The sequence below is a fragment of the Struthio camelus genome, chromosome 21 (genome assembly GCF_040807025.1).
Source record: "Struthio camelus isolate bStrCam1 chromosome 21, bStrCam1.hap1, whole genome shotgun sequence".
NCBI classification, from domain to species: Eukaryota; Metazoa; Chordata; class Aves; order Struthioniformes; family Struthionidae; genus Struthio; species Struthio camelus.
The window spans coordinates 6,307,122-6,320,481 of NC_090962.1; the positions used below are offsets into that span (position 1 = coordinate 6,307,122).

A 13,360-nucleotide genomic window follows, 5' to 3' on the forward strand; every position below is an offset into this window, starting at 1 on the left:
TGATAATGAGCTCCAAAGCAGTGACACGTCTCTCTCTCTCCCCCTCTGTCGCTCTCTCTCGCTCTCTCTCTCTCCCTACGTGCCTTTTCCGTCAAAGGCACACAGGACAAATCCGAAAAAAAAAAAAAAAACCCTGACAATATGGATCAAGGACACATGAGGATTTATATTCTACAAATCCAGCCTTTTTTGTTTTTATTATTTCTACTCAAATTTCACCCCCTCCTCTTCTTACTTACATTCTCCCCCCTCTACCCCAATCCTCTTGGACTTTGAACGAGAAAGAAGAAGATGACGACGACAACGAAGACGAGGAGAAGAAAGCTGCTTGCCTGGAAAACCTCGTTAATGTGGAGCTCTTAAACGGTTGATTAATTTTAGCAAAATTTACGACGCGCTCATGCTTTTCTTTGAAGCTGCAGTCTTATATACCAAAAGCAAGTTAACTTTAAGATCCCTCTTGCAAGCCCACTCACCCCTAATTCCTGGATGCCCTATTTAGGTACACAAATATATAGAAGAGAAATACTGTCGCAGAGCATGCAAGCAGTCATCCTGCCGGGTGCTCAAAGTGGTTCGATTCAAATCAAACAGCCTAATAGTCACAACCTGAAAACTCCCAACTTCTAGCAATTTAACTTTCCATAAAGACAAAAAAAAAAAAAAACCACTAGTCAGTCTTTCAAAAAAGAAAGTAAAAGGGGAAACATTAACACCAATTCTGAGAAAAGTCTCTCCAAGTTAGAGCTGTTCGTGCTACAGAAACACCAGCCTCTCGGCTGCGTTCAAAACATCAGAGTTCTCCCAAAGCCACCTTTAAACCAGCTATGTTTCGTGAGAGGGGAAAACGGAGCCTAAGGAAACGTAATATAGAGATTTATACGTACACTGAACTATACTTCAATGTTTCAGTCGTCTCCCCAGCTTCCTCCTCCCCAGTATTTGCTTTTATTCTTTGTCTTCCTCTGCTAGCCTGTTTTTCTGATATAGACATCAGGAGGTTAAGGGCTCAATTATCAAGTCTGTTGAATCCTCAGCTTCGCAGTACTTAGGGGTTTCTCTGGTGCTCTCTGGAAACTACACTGCAAAATCTCTTGCTTTCTTGGCTTTTTTCCCCCCCCCTCAACTTGTAATGCCTATTTCCTATACAGCCCAACGTGTGAACCCACAAATGTGTTTTGGGTAGATGGAGAGAAAGCGTGCACTGGTTTTAGAGGCAGAAACATTAATAAAAATAACCCTAAGAGCGCCTAGTCAGACTGAACCTGAAGCATTTGCGTTCTTGAAACCTAAAGTAACATCCACATGGAATTTACAAAATATGATTCGAGTGGTTCTAATTAGCCCCAGTCTGTGGAAAAATTGGAAGGAAGCGGTTCTTTGATTAATGTTACAAACCAGAAAGGAAACAGATTTTAAAAGTTAAAGTAGCAGCATTGTGGAATACAGAATCATTACCAGCATATATTTATGATACCTGCTTCAGTCGAACGGGTTGGGGTTTTGTTTTTTAGGTTTTTTCCCCATTTTGTTTTAAGAAAAAGGGAATACAGGACGCGAGTGAAAGCTTTTGTTTATGGAAGTGCGCAGCGCTTTTATCTCACGAGGAATTTATATAGCTGGACTGTGTATAAATCCTTCTGAAAATGAAATTAGCAAAAACAAAACAGGGGTGAAGGTGCCTGTGGGCGGGGGAAAGAAAATCACCACCTCAGTAAATCACAGCGGATAACCAGTCCCTGGCTTGGACAGATAGCAAATTCTGGTTTAATAGGAAGAAACACAGTTGGAAAGGGAAAGGACAAGATTCGTACCTGCAGCAAACTCTTGGCAAAAATGGGGGTCTATTTGTAATAGGCTTTTGAAAGTCACTGCGCAAGTTTGCTTGGGCTCGAAAAGAAAAAGGAAATAAGTTTTTTTTTTTTCCAGTTAGCTTGATTGTTTTGGGTGGAGTTCAAGTGTGTGTGTATATATGCTGTATATAAAATTGAATTACTAATTCTTTCCTGGAAACTGTTTGAATTACAATCTGTAAGATACAAAAAAACACACCTTTATTTTAACACTGATTTTAATACAGATAGAATGACGGTGGGGGGGGGGAACTGGGGGTAATACTGGGGGAAACGTGTTTCCCAGTATACAGCAAAACCCTTAAGCAAAAATAATACCTCCCCGCACATACATACACACGCAGAGACACACACGCACACACTTTGCTCAGCTGCACAACCACCAACCGAACTCCAGCTTTCAGTGGCTTTTCCCTGTACCAAGGCTTCACTCTGAAACTGCAAGAATGACAACGTCATGTGTGTGGAAAGCTGACACTTGGAGCTTTTAAAAAGAAATGAGGAAAAATAAGCTGTTGACTTCTTGGTTAAAGTATTTTCTTGTTCTAACTCATGTTCTTATGTCACTGGGCTAAAAAAAAAAAAGAGAGAGAGAGAGAGAGAGGGAGAGAGAGATATGACTTTCCTTGAATGATCTGTTTAACCTAAGCCAGAGGAAAAAAAAAGAAGTCATTAATTACTTATGTGAGCTATTGCTTCTGAAAGACAATAAACCTGCCTGGTCGCCATGGATATGACATATTTGCTCTGAAAACAACACAATAATTAGCAAAGGGGAAAGATACAAGGAGAATATGCAAACTCCTGAGTTTAAAGCCATAGTGTTTCCTTTTTTTTCCCCCTTGCTCTTTTTACTTGTCAGAGTCGATTCTGTTTGCAATTCAAATCAAACAAATAAACAGAAGATTTACAAAAATATTTTAAAATGAACCACTGCACTAGGGATCACACACACACAAAAAAAAGAGAGAAAAATTAACAAGAAAAAAACATAGAATCTAGCATGGACTGATTACAGACCACAGGGTTTTTTATATGGTTTTATATATATACACACACACATATACACATGTATATACATATGTGTGTGTATATATATACACACATATACACACATACACATACATACATGAGTTATACTGGTTAAAAGCACTATTTCCTCTAGGTTTACTCTTTTATTTTTAAGACTAGAAGTGTACTGAGAGGAGAGAGGTCTCTCTTCTAGGGAGTCGAAACATTTTGAAGCTATACTAAGAAAAAGTACAACACTGCTTCTACTGCGTTAAAAATGCATTGTGCTGGCAGTATTTTCTCTGCCAACCTTTAACTTTTCTCCAGAAGATGAGCAAAAAAAACATTTGGTTTGTAGCGTGCATCAGCCTGATCAACACAGGAGCTTATTATGAGTTCTCAAATTTAAGCTTAAAGGAAATTCTCTTTTCTCACCTCAATCACTTTTTTTAAAAGTAATATCACACTGAACCAAATGTAACGATACCATGGATAAGTTAAGAAAAAATGAAAACTGAGTCATATGCAGAGATTCTTCTTTAAAATAACTGATAAATATTGAAGTGAAAATGTTTTTTAGATTTCTCTCTCATTAAGATGAGACAAAGACTATTAAAACCTTCTCTAATGCGATAGCTTTCTGGATTCTGACCTTCCACATTTAGAAACCAAGTAATAAAAACACCCTAACAAGCACTTTATCTTTAGAGATATTTGACTTTGAACCTATTTTAACATTAAAAAGGCTCGGGAGGTACAAAAATAACAAAATAGTTGCCACAAGTTTCTCTTGTTCTTGTTGTTTCTACTGCTAAAAAAATCTTTAGAACAAAATAAGGAGATTAAGGAAACATCCTCCTAATTTAACAGGCTCTTTTTCTATTTTTTTTAAACAATAGTTTTTAGCTGGACTCTTTGATCTTGAAAGGGTTCTGCTATCTTGTGTGATGAGGGGGGAAAAATGATCTGTTTTAAATGATGATGCAAAAAAAGGATCAAAGCCCTGACTTTCTGTTAGCCATAATAAGCTCTGTCTTGCAGAAAGCTTCAACTTCAGACTTTAATATATAAAATATACAGGAGCCCAATAAAAGCACTGAAAAGGTACAAAGTCTGAAAACAAAAGGGGACACTGCTCCTTTAAACGTTTTAGTGCATATGGAGTTTGATTTCTGAAAGAGATCAGTTTAACATCTCCATAGAAACCAGCAACAGATTATCATCAACAGAATAAATAACTAGTCTAATAAATTAAACAGGAGGCATAAGATCTGGAAACTTGATTACTTAAGTTCAACAATATTCCCCCATAAACTCTTCCAACCCACCTTTAGGGTGGCTAACAAGGTGGCAGCAACACAGAAACGAAGGGCAGGTGGGAAACACGCAGGACTTCTGGAAACGAGAAGCCCAAAGCCTTCGCCAGGAATTATTTCGCGCTAGGAGTTAGCAAACCAATAAAGGGGGGGAGGAAAAGAAAAAAATATATATTCATCAATGAAGTCAGGGGAGGGAAAGCTGTTTTTGCGGGCACGAGGCGGCGAAGCGCTGCGGCGCGGACAGGAGGGGGCAGGCGGAAAGCGGCCGCGCCGCTCCTGCAAAGTTTCCCCCGGGCAGCCCGGCGCGGCGGCAGGCGCAGGTAGCGCGGCGCGCAGCGGCCCGACCCCGCGCCGCGCAGCGCCCGCAAACTTTGCCGAGCGAGCGGGCGGCCCCGCGGAGCGGTGCGGTGCGGTGCGGTGCCGGCCGAGCCGCCCCCCCCCCCCCCACCCCGACGCCCTGGCTCCGCGCCGCCCCGCGGAGCAGCGGCGCTCGGGGCTGCCCCGCGCCCGGCCGGCACCGCACCGCTCCGCACCGCTCCGCTCCTTTTTAGTCGGCGCCGCGGCGCTGAGTGACGGCTCGGACACCTGTTCCGCGGCCGCGGGGCCGCCAAACATGGGCAGCGGCGCCCCGGGAGCCCCGGCCCCGCTGCGCGCACGGCCGAGCGGGCAAAGGGGGGAGAGAAGGGGAAGGGGGGGGGGGAAGAGCTTCCTGGCTCCGGATGGCAAATCAGCTGCGCATTCTGCACATGCCACCGGGTAAAAATAACCTGCTGCTTCGCCCGGGGGCCGGGCACCGACCGCGCCGCTGCCCCGTCCCCGCTGCGGCAGCCGGGCAGCGCCGCCGGCCCCGGCCCCGGCCCCGCCACTTTGCAGAAACTTCCCTGGCGCGGCTCGCCCGGCCCGGCCCGGCCCGGCCCGCCGAGCGCCCCCGCCGCCGCTCGCCCAACTTTGTGCCCGCGCCGCCGCCCGCTGCCCCCGCCCGGCCGCGCCGGGACCCCCGGGGCGGCGCGGCGGGGAGCGGTTACCTGCGCCCGGCGGGAAGCGGGAACACGTGTTCCCCGGCACCCCCTTCCCGGGCTCCCGCAAAAACTCCTGGAAATTGCCCGGCGCCGCCCGCCCGCCCCGGCCCCGGCCCCGGCTCCCGCTCCCGCTCCGGCTCCGCCGCGGGCACCGCCGCTGCCCGCCCGTCCGCCCGCCCGCCCGTCCGTCCGGCTGCCGCGGGGCCGGCGCGCTGCCGCCCGGCGGGGCGCGGGCAGTGCCCACCTGCCGGGCGGCGGCGGACGGGCTTACCTGCACTTGGGGCTGCTTTGGGTGACTTTCCAAGTCAAGGGAAATGTGTGTGTGTTTGGGATGGAGGCTGCAGCGCGCATGCGCCATCAAACTTGCCCTGATCCCGGATTTTTCCTCCTCGCGCTCCCCTTTGCTTTGATTATTGAATTTTCCTATTTCTAACAGGAGGGCAGGCGGCGCGCAAAACCCGGACTGGAGCGGAGCCACCCTCTGCCCTCGGCCTGGCTGGGGAGGGGAAGGGGGGAGCGGCGGAGAGGGAAGCGGGCATGGAACGGACTCGGTCTCCAAGCAGGCACGGCGTCCAGGCAAGGGAGGGGCACCCGCAAAACCCGGACCGGATCGCCCTGCCCCGGCAAGGGAGAAAAGTGTCCCCATTTCCCAGCCACCGTTGGGGGGCAACTTCCTATTTCCAGGCCTGCCTCTGGGCCAGGCTCTCTCTCTGCCCCACCTGCCCTCCTTCCCAGCAGGGCGTTGGAAGTTTTATAAAATTGTCTAGTTTGCAACCTGGTGACCTCCGCTCACCTTCGTTTCCTAAGATTAAACTAAATAGAGATTGTGAATAACTATCTTGCACTTATTTCTTTATTCTCCAGCTGATTTCCTTACGTGTAGTGTTTAGTTTCCATTTTACAAACTTATAAACCTGGCTACTTTTTTTGCTTATAATCTTACTCTGCATTTCACTCAAGTTTAGAACTAACTACTCTCTCACTGCATGTACAACTACAATGGTTTTATAATACATAGTTATCGTTTTATAATATTTTATGGTTTGTCAGCTTATAGTACTTCCTTTGCTAGCATTTATGCACAGGACTACCTTTTGCAGGTCTGGATCCCACAGAACTTCAGGGGACAGACAAGCAAGCCAGCCTCAGGGCCGGGGTCGGCTTGGGGGACCTCTCCGCAGGAGCCGAGCCAAGGTTCCCCCCCTGTTCCCACGCATCTGAATTTCTAACAGTCAGGCATCAGATTTATGCGTTAAGAAACTACTTTTTTCTTCAGCTCTATCTTTTCTTTTGGAGCTTTATCATCCTACTAAGCCACTTGGTATAGGTATTACAATTCGGTGTGCGTTTTCTGTGGCCTTGGCTCAGCCGAGCAGTCCACGCGAGACCCTTTCGTCACGCGGCTGCCTCCGCAGGGACTAAGAGCCCCGGCTCACCTGCACCCGCGCACCCTGCTTATGGGCTCCGAGTCCTGCCTGCAGCCTTGCCGGCGCCTGAGCTACGCTGCTGGGAGTGCATGCAGGTGAATGCCTCTGCCTCCCTAACACGGCTTGCAGGATTTGGGCCCTAGGCCCAAGCTATGCAAGCCTGTAAACTCTTGAATAACTTTACTCATTCGGAGCAGGGAGTTGTGCGTCAGCACACCCACACAGCACCCCTTGCAGGAGCGTCTCGCCGTTTCCTTGCGCTTCCCTGTCTGCCTCTGTCTCCACCTGTTGTCTCTTGTCCGGTGCTTAAACTGTAAGGTCTTTGGGGCAGAAACCAGGGTTTTGTTCTGTATTTGCAAGTCTTGCCCAGTGGGGCCCTGCTCCATGACCGCAGCTTCTACGTGCTATTGCCACACAAATAAATAATAATAATAATTAATAATAATAGAGTAATTCCTCTGATTTCAATGTGACTACTCATGTGAGTAAAAGTGACTCATGTACATGAGTGTTTGCAGGACTGCTGCCAACTCTTGAGCTTTTATTGTGAGTCTTCTAATATTTGGTGTTCTTCTTTGATCCCCAACTCCTGGAATTACATGTTTTGAGCACTTGTGTTTACACAAGAAAGCTTGGAAACGCGGCCTAGTGTTTCGAAAAGCCTCAGAAGCCAGAGGACAAGTAAAAAACTTACGACGACATTGGTTTTCAATATCTTCGGAGAAAATCCCATAGTTTGGCAGCTGGCGGGGGGGGCCTGACTCATGAATTTTGAAGAGACAAGTTCAGCAATGTACGTCTATTTAGTTAAATGCTTAGGTCTCGTAAAGAGTGGACTTTTACTAACCAGGCTGAATTTATAGTGAAGAGACATATTTCCGTGGAAACCCTTAGAGTATTTAAAGTGTCTGTGTCTTTGCAGAATCTGGGCTTTTGTTTATTTGAATATTGTTTGGTATTTGTCATTCTGCAGTTATTTATTTTCACCTGCTCACAATAGGAAAGCAGTAAATGGAGATGAAAATGGGATAATTGAAGTAAATAGAACCGTGTGAGATTGTTAGAGTAACTGTGGCAAGTATTTATAAATTGCTGAAAGTAAAAAGACCAAACTTCTTGAATTCATAAGCTGGAGAGACACTGTCAGGTTAAAAACCATGTGTTTCTAAAAGTAAATGTCCCAGCCTCTGGTATAAAAGTAAAAAAGAGCAGTTTCCAAGCTATGGATTCTTTTGCTTAGGAGGCATTCCTTAAGAATGAAGCGTTGGGAGAACAGCGTTGGGAAAATTGAATCTGTATTTTTAATTGCATTTACTTCTTCTTATTTTCTTCTTGTTCACTTTTTTGCATTTCTCTCATTTGGCTGCTGAATACAGTCTGAATGGTCTTCCTTTTACCTGGAAGTTGGCTAATTTTGGAGTGCTGTGGGGCTGATGCAGTTAGGAGGGGAACTCGATGACAGGCAAGCGTTTCGAGGCGGTCTTGCTTGCTGCCGAAGCGCGCTCAGGCCTGCCTTCCCCCTGCACGTGGCAGGAGTCAGATAACCTTAGAAACTATCTCTGACAACAGCTTCGAGCCTCCTTCCAAGCCACGCTTTGCCCAAAAGCTCCCTCCGCACTTGCTTTAGAGCCCCACTCTTCATGCTTATTCATCCTGCCCCCTTTGACTACTTTGTCCCTGCTTTCTGAAGTTTGCTTGCACAAAACCCACCATTCAGCCATCGTCAGCTGTTTGCCATATTAGGTCCCAGTAAAGGCCCCCGGACGCATGGCTCCTAAACCAGCCAGAACAGAAAGTAATGACACCTTACACAGCCTGTTCTAGATAGAAATAAAATAATTGAGCAAATTGCAAATGATGCATGCTTAACTATTTATGCAGCGTCTTCCTGTCATCAACCTAAAGCAATTTTACTTCCGTGTTGAACACTGGATGAAAATGTTCTATAGATTTAACCATTGCAGGAGTTCCTTTTAAGTGGTGCAGTAATCTCTCTCGAGCTAATTTAGTGTTGTAAGAAGGCACCACCCCCACAAGTCCTTTGTGTTCTTGTGTCAATACTGCCCCCAAACCATAAGCGCTGGCATCTGCATCCATCATAAAAGTGGGTCTGAAACACAGAAAGATTAAGAAAGGAGCAGCATGGCCATTGGTGAAGCAATCCCAAGAGGATTTTTCCAATTCTGGACGCATCAAATTTCATTCTGATGACCACCAAAATATTGTTTTCTTTCTCCCCGAATCTATGCAATGGTTTAAAAGTGCTGGCAAATTCAATAATAAATCTTCTCTACAGAAGCAGAGTCTGACAAAACTTTGCTCGTCTGTGAGCACCTGGGGAGCAGCCAGTACAGAGTCAGTTTTCTTCTTGCCAATGGAGGCTCCTTGCCCTCTGCTCAGGATCTATTTTGAACTCGATCACCCTTGTCTCTTTGGAAGAACTTCTTAGTTCTAACCAAATTGTCTCTCATTTTTGCTTTTTTGTTTTTTAAGTATGCGACATGACAGTGGAAAAAAATCCCAAAAGAAAGTTGGACATCACCATCATTCCCTTTTGCCTTACAGTTTTCTTCACCAGCGTTTGCTGTTGCCAGTGGGACTTGATACAGTTTTGGTTCCTATTTTTGCTGTTTGCTGCTTGTCCGAACGTTTAACAAGCCAACAGGGATGCACTCCTAGTTCAGGTGCACAAGCGCATGGGCAGCTCAGGTTCCACATGTCCCTCCATCTCCAAACAGGTTTTACATATTCCCAGTCTTTCTTTAGCTCCCGCAGCATGTAGCTGTAAGAGTGGTTGCTGCCCTTGGGGAGAGGATATCCTGCTCGCTGCAAGCTTACTGCCCATAAGACGTTTGCTGTATCGAACTACATAGTTCAAATAAATTTCCAAGGACTGAAACCGTAAGCCACCTTTCCTGCTCTTTATCATTCAGCAATTAGCAAAGATAACATCCCAACTCATTATTAGATTGTCCTCTAAGTCAGTTGTCCAAAACTCTTGGTTAAATCCAGAAATTTCTCTCTCAAACCCAACTTTCGGAACGTTTTCCCCTTCTGCTGGGGGTCCTCATATTTCCAAACTGGGGTAGCGTGCCTGCAGCTTGCGTAAACATACCACAGTTGTCTACGGGGTGCAAGGACACAGAGAGCAAATATCTGTCATGTTCCCTCATGCACCGCTGGAAAGTGGTCAGATACGAGCATGATGAGGCAGTACAAGCCGTAGAGAACCCAAGTGAGGAGACTGTTTTGACTGAAGGACAGAAGAACTTCTGTTGGTGGAGCACGTAGACTAGGCCTTTCTTGTAGACTAGACGTGAATGTTTTTTATTCACACCCAGCACATATCCCAGAACACACTCCCATCTAGCTAAGCTGTGAATGTGCAGCCTGAGAAAACTTTACTTACCCTTAAAAAATTACTCACACAAGAAAAATGATGTTAAAACAACATGAGAAGGGCCGGGATTAAAATGACAAAAGCACTGAAATTCAAGCTGAAGGCTCTAACTCTGTCCTCAGCTCACCCTGATGTGCCCTGGCTACTGCTTTCTTTAGAGGGAAAAACGGAGGCCTGCAAGGGGGGTTCCTGTTGCTCTAGCGTGCGTGGCAACAGAGAATCAGGCCAAGAGGCCTCATTCGTGCCTGCTCACACCGGATGGCACGCTTTACATCAGCGCACACCACGTTAATTCCTGAACTGGGAACTGAGTGGGAGGCTGGGGTGGAGGCTGAGCACACTACCAAACTCGACTGAAACAGCCATCCGTTTCACAGAGGCTATACCCAACAGCCACCAGACGTCCTAACTTTGCCAAACCTAGCAGAGGCCGAGGTGCAACCCACGACCTCTCATCCTGCTTCACAGCTCGCTGGAGGAATGAAGACATGCACTCAGACATGCACTAGAAAAACCTTGTGGAATTACTTAGTTTTGTAATGGAAAATGAAAAGTAATTGCAAAGGAGGAGATTTTTTTCAGCTGTAAATATAATATTATCTGGTTTCACTTTTATCATAAGAGTAGCCCAAGTAAGCAGAGCATATCATGTGACATTGTTTGTCAAGTGCCGTTTTCTCATAGGCAACTATGTCTTTGCATATGCCCGCTCCAGAAGAAAACAAAATCTTGACTGGATCCCCATTGTATCATGGTCCAAATCCTCAGAGCAGAACAGGCGTTGCTTCACTGACAGCAGTGGGGCAAGACTTATTTATATTCAAGAGGATCAGGCCCTGTGTTTTGAAACGTCAGAGAACTTTTGTTTAGAAAGACATATAAAAAATAAGTGTGTAAATATATAACAAAATATTGAAACTCTGTGGGGCAAATTACAGGCTTACAGACTGATAATGGTTTTTGGCTGCTATAAATGAGAGTAGATAGTATTTGCTCAGGTCAGAATCTGTCTTTGTCTGTTTTATTTGCCTTAAATGTGTACAAAGGTCCAAGCAAAAGACTTGGCGTTTAGCAAGAAATATCTGGCATTGAACCCCAGTTCTGCCCCACAGTTTCTCTGTGACTTCACTAGTCTGTGTGTCCGGGTAATATCCACTGCTTTGGGGCTTAGTCCTAAGGGAGGCTACTGAAAGCAATAAATAAATGTAGAAGAAAACAATAATAAATAAGCAACAACAATAATAAAACTGGAAATCAAGTGTGAAGTTGTATGTTTGTAATAGCCTGCCTATGTTAGAAAATAATCAACTAAATAGCAATAAATAATAAAAATTTATATTAACAATTCACTTGTGCTGATACAGACTTTCAAGTTCGAGTTCATTATATTAATTTACTAATTAATTAAGCACTACATCACCTGGCACCTACGTAGGTTTTATTATCCCACTTTTATAGATGGGAAAAGTTAAGAGTCTTGCCTAGGGACACAGTGAATCAGTGGCAGAGCTGGACACAGAACTGGAATATCCTCCAAAGCTCTAAGTCTGTTTACAACATAAAGCTGGCCTGATTTTCTGACTAATTTAGCTTAACAGATGCAATTCTCACTGTGGATACTCCAGTTTGGGTGCAAGAGGGAGTTATTTTGTATGAGCTTAAATCAGTTCTTAATTATATCCAGCTACTAATATAAATATAGTTTTAAAAATATCCATATAGGCATCTACATTTCAGGACATTGACTTAAAAACAGTCCTTTAGTTTACATGCTGCTGTTTTCCAGATAGGTCCCAAATTACAGCAGTTCTTCAAGCCACTCCCATTCCACCAGTAAACTTCATCTACTAAACTGAGATTTGCAGTTTTGAATCTCTTTCACGAAACCCAGTGCAAACTCTGATGAGTGCCCTGATTTTGGTTAAGGACAGGGTTACTTCAAACTAGTTTGGCCTTTTAATAGCTGGTTTAAATTACATCAAAGCAAGTCTGAGGGTACACCACTGATTGCAACTGAGTTTCAACTGCTTAAGGAACTGCTACTAAGCAGCTGAGCAGCTTTAAGTGTGCAAAGTAGAGCTAACTACAGGATGATAACCCCCACACGCTCCATCTCTTAGTGTATCACAGAAGGCTTTTATCAAGACACGTCTACCTAAGGACTTTTCTGAAACGTGACCCCCTTCCAATATGCGTCTTGGGCTGAGGTTTGCTCCCACCTTACCCCTCACACCCACGTCCTGGGCGAGGGGAGGCCACTTATTACCTCTGCCTTGCTCAGTGTCCTCCATGGTCATGCTGGCACTGGGGCACAGGTGTAAGAAGGAGCTGGTTGGCCCTCTCCTTTTTTCCCAGCAACGTATGCCAACGCGGCAGGAAGTCACGGGGGCTTCGCAAGCCGGCCCAAGTGAAATGTGGGCAAAGCAGGGACTGAATAAGGGATGTATGGGCGCTGTACAGGATAATGGGAAGCATTATTTACAGTCTGAACGCAGAAGAACACCTCCTCTCCCCCCCGCCAACAGACAAACCCATGTCCAGTAATGACAAAGTCATTACCTTTTTATTATTTTTCAATAGGATTCAGATGTACTGTGTCTATTCCTTACACGTCATTCTGCTGGCTCCGGGCTCCCGTCTCTCTGAGAACATGAGCTAAATGCACCGAGTGGGTGTGGAGTCACCAGCCCTGCTTTAGAAAATTTGGGCCTTACCCTCCCAGCAGCCTGTTATCTCACTTATTAAGGACGAATTATAATGTTTCCCTTCTTCCCAAGAGGCATTTGGGACTACAATAAAGGCCCTGTGAGAACTGCTGTAAGATCAAAGCAGGGATCCCATTGGAGAAGTTCAGCATAGAGCTGTTCCTGATAAGATATGTTTTTTGGGGCTCTTAATAGAAACTGTGGGCTTTTCAATATTTTTTTTCCGGAGAGTGAATGCTATCCTTGGAAAAAAAAATCTTTTCATGTGGAAATCCTAAAATCGCGTGATCCTGAGATACGGAAAAGTTTGAAATTCTTTTGGATTAGGTGGGTTTTCAAGTTTTACGTCCCAATGACTTATGTCCCAGGAGAAGTCTCTGTTCTGACATGCTTTTGCTGACTGACTGTTTCACCATTTTCCAGTTTCCAGAATGCTTCTTCCTCCTTCACCTGCTGCCCCTCTGTAACTCATGTCCCTCTTTTCTCCTGCTTGTAACGCCCTCTCCATACGTACTCCTTCTCTTTGTCTCCTGCATTCACTCTCCCTCCCCCACCTCATATTTCCAAGAAGCCCCCTGTGTGCGGGTGTGATAACCCACGTAGCGCCCAGGTTTCTGGGGTTTATT

General features: G+C 45.5%; 1 protein-coding gene across 4 annotated transcripts in view; it reads right to left on the reverse strand.

Annotated features, from left to right (window-relative positions):
• CASZ1 (castor zinc finger 1) overlaps positions 1–13,360 on the reverse strand; it is a 262,426-nt gene that overhangs the window by 197,386 nt on the left and 51,680 nt on the right. For 2 of the 4 annotated variants that reach the window (XM_068915717.1, XM_068915713.1), the window contains exon 1: positions 5,474–5,595. The exons of 1 other annotated variant lie outside the window; for it this stretch is intronic. The gene's annotated coding sequence lies outside the window, so the exon portion shown is untranslated. Of the gene's footprint in view, positions 1–5,473; positions 5,620–13,360 lie in introns of those variants that run through there. One more of the 4 variants, XM_068915715.1, reaches the window with a different exon arrangement.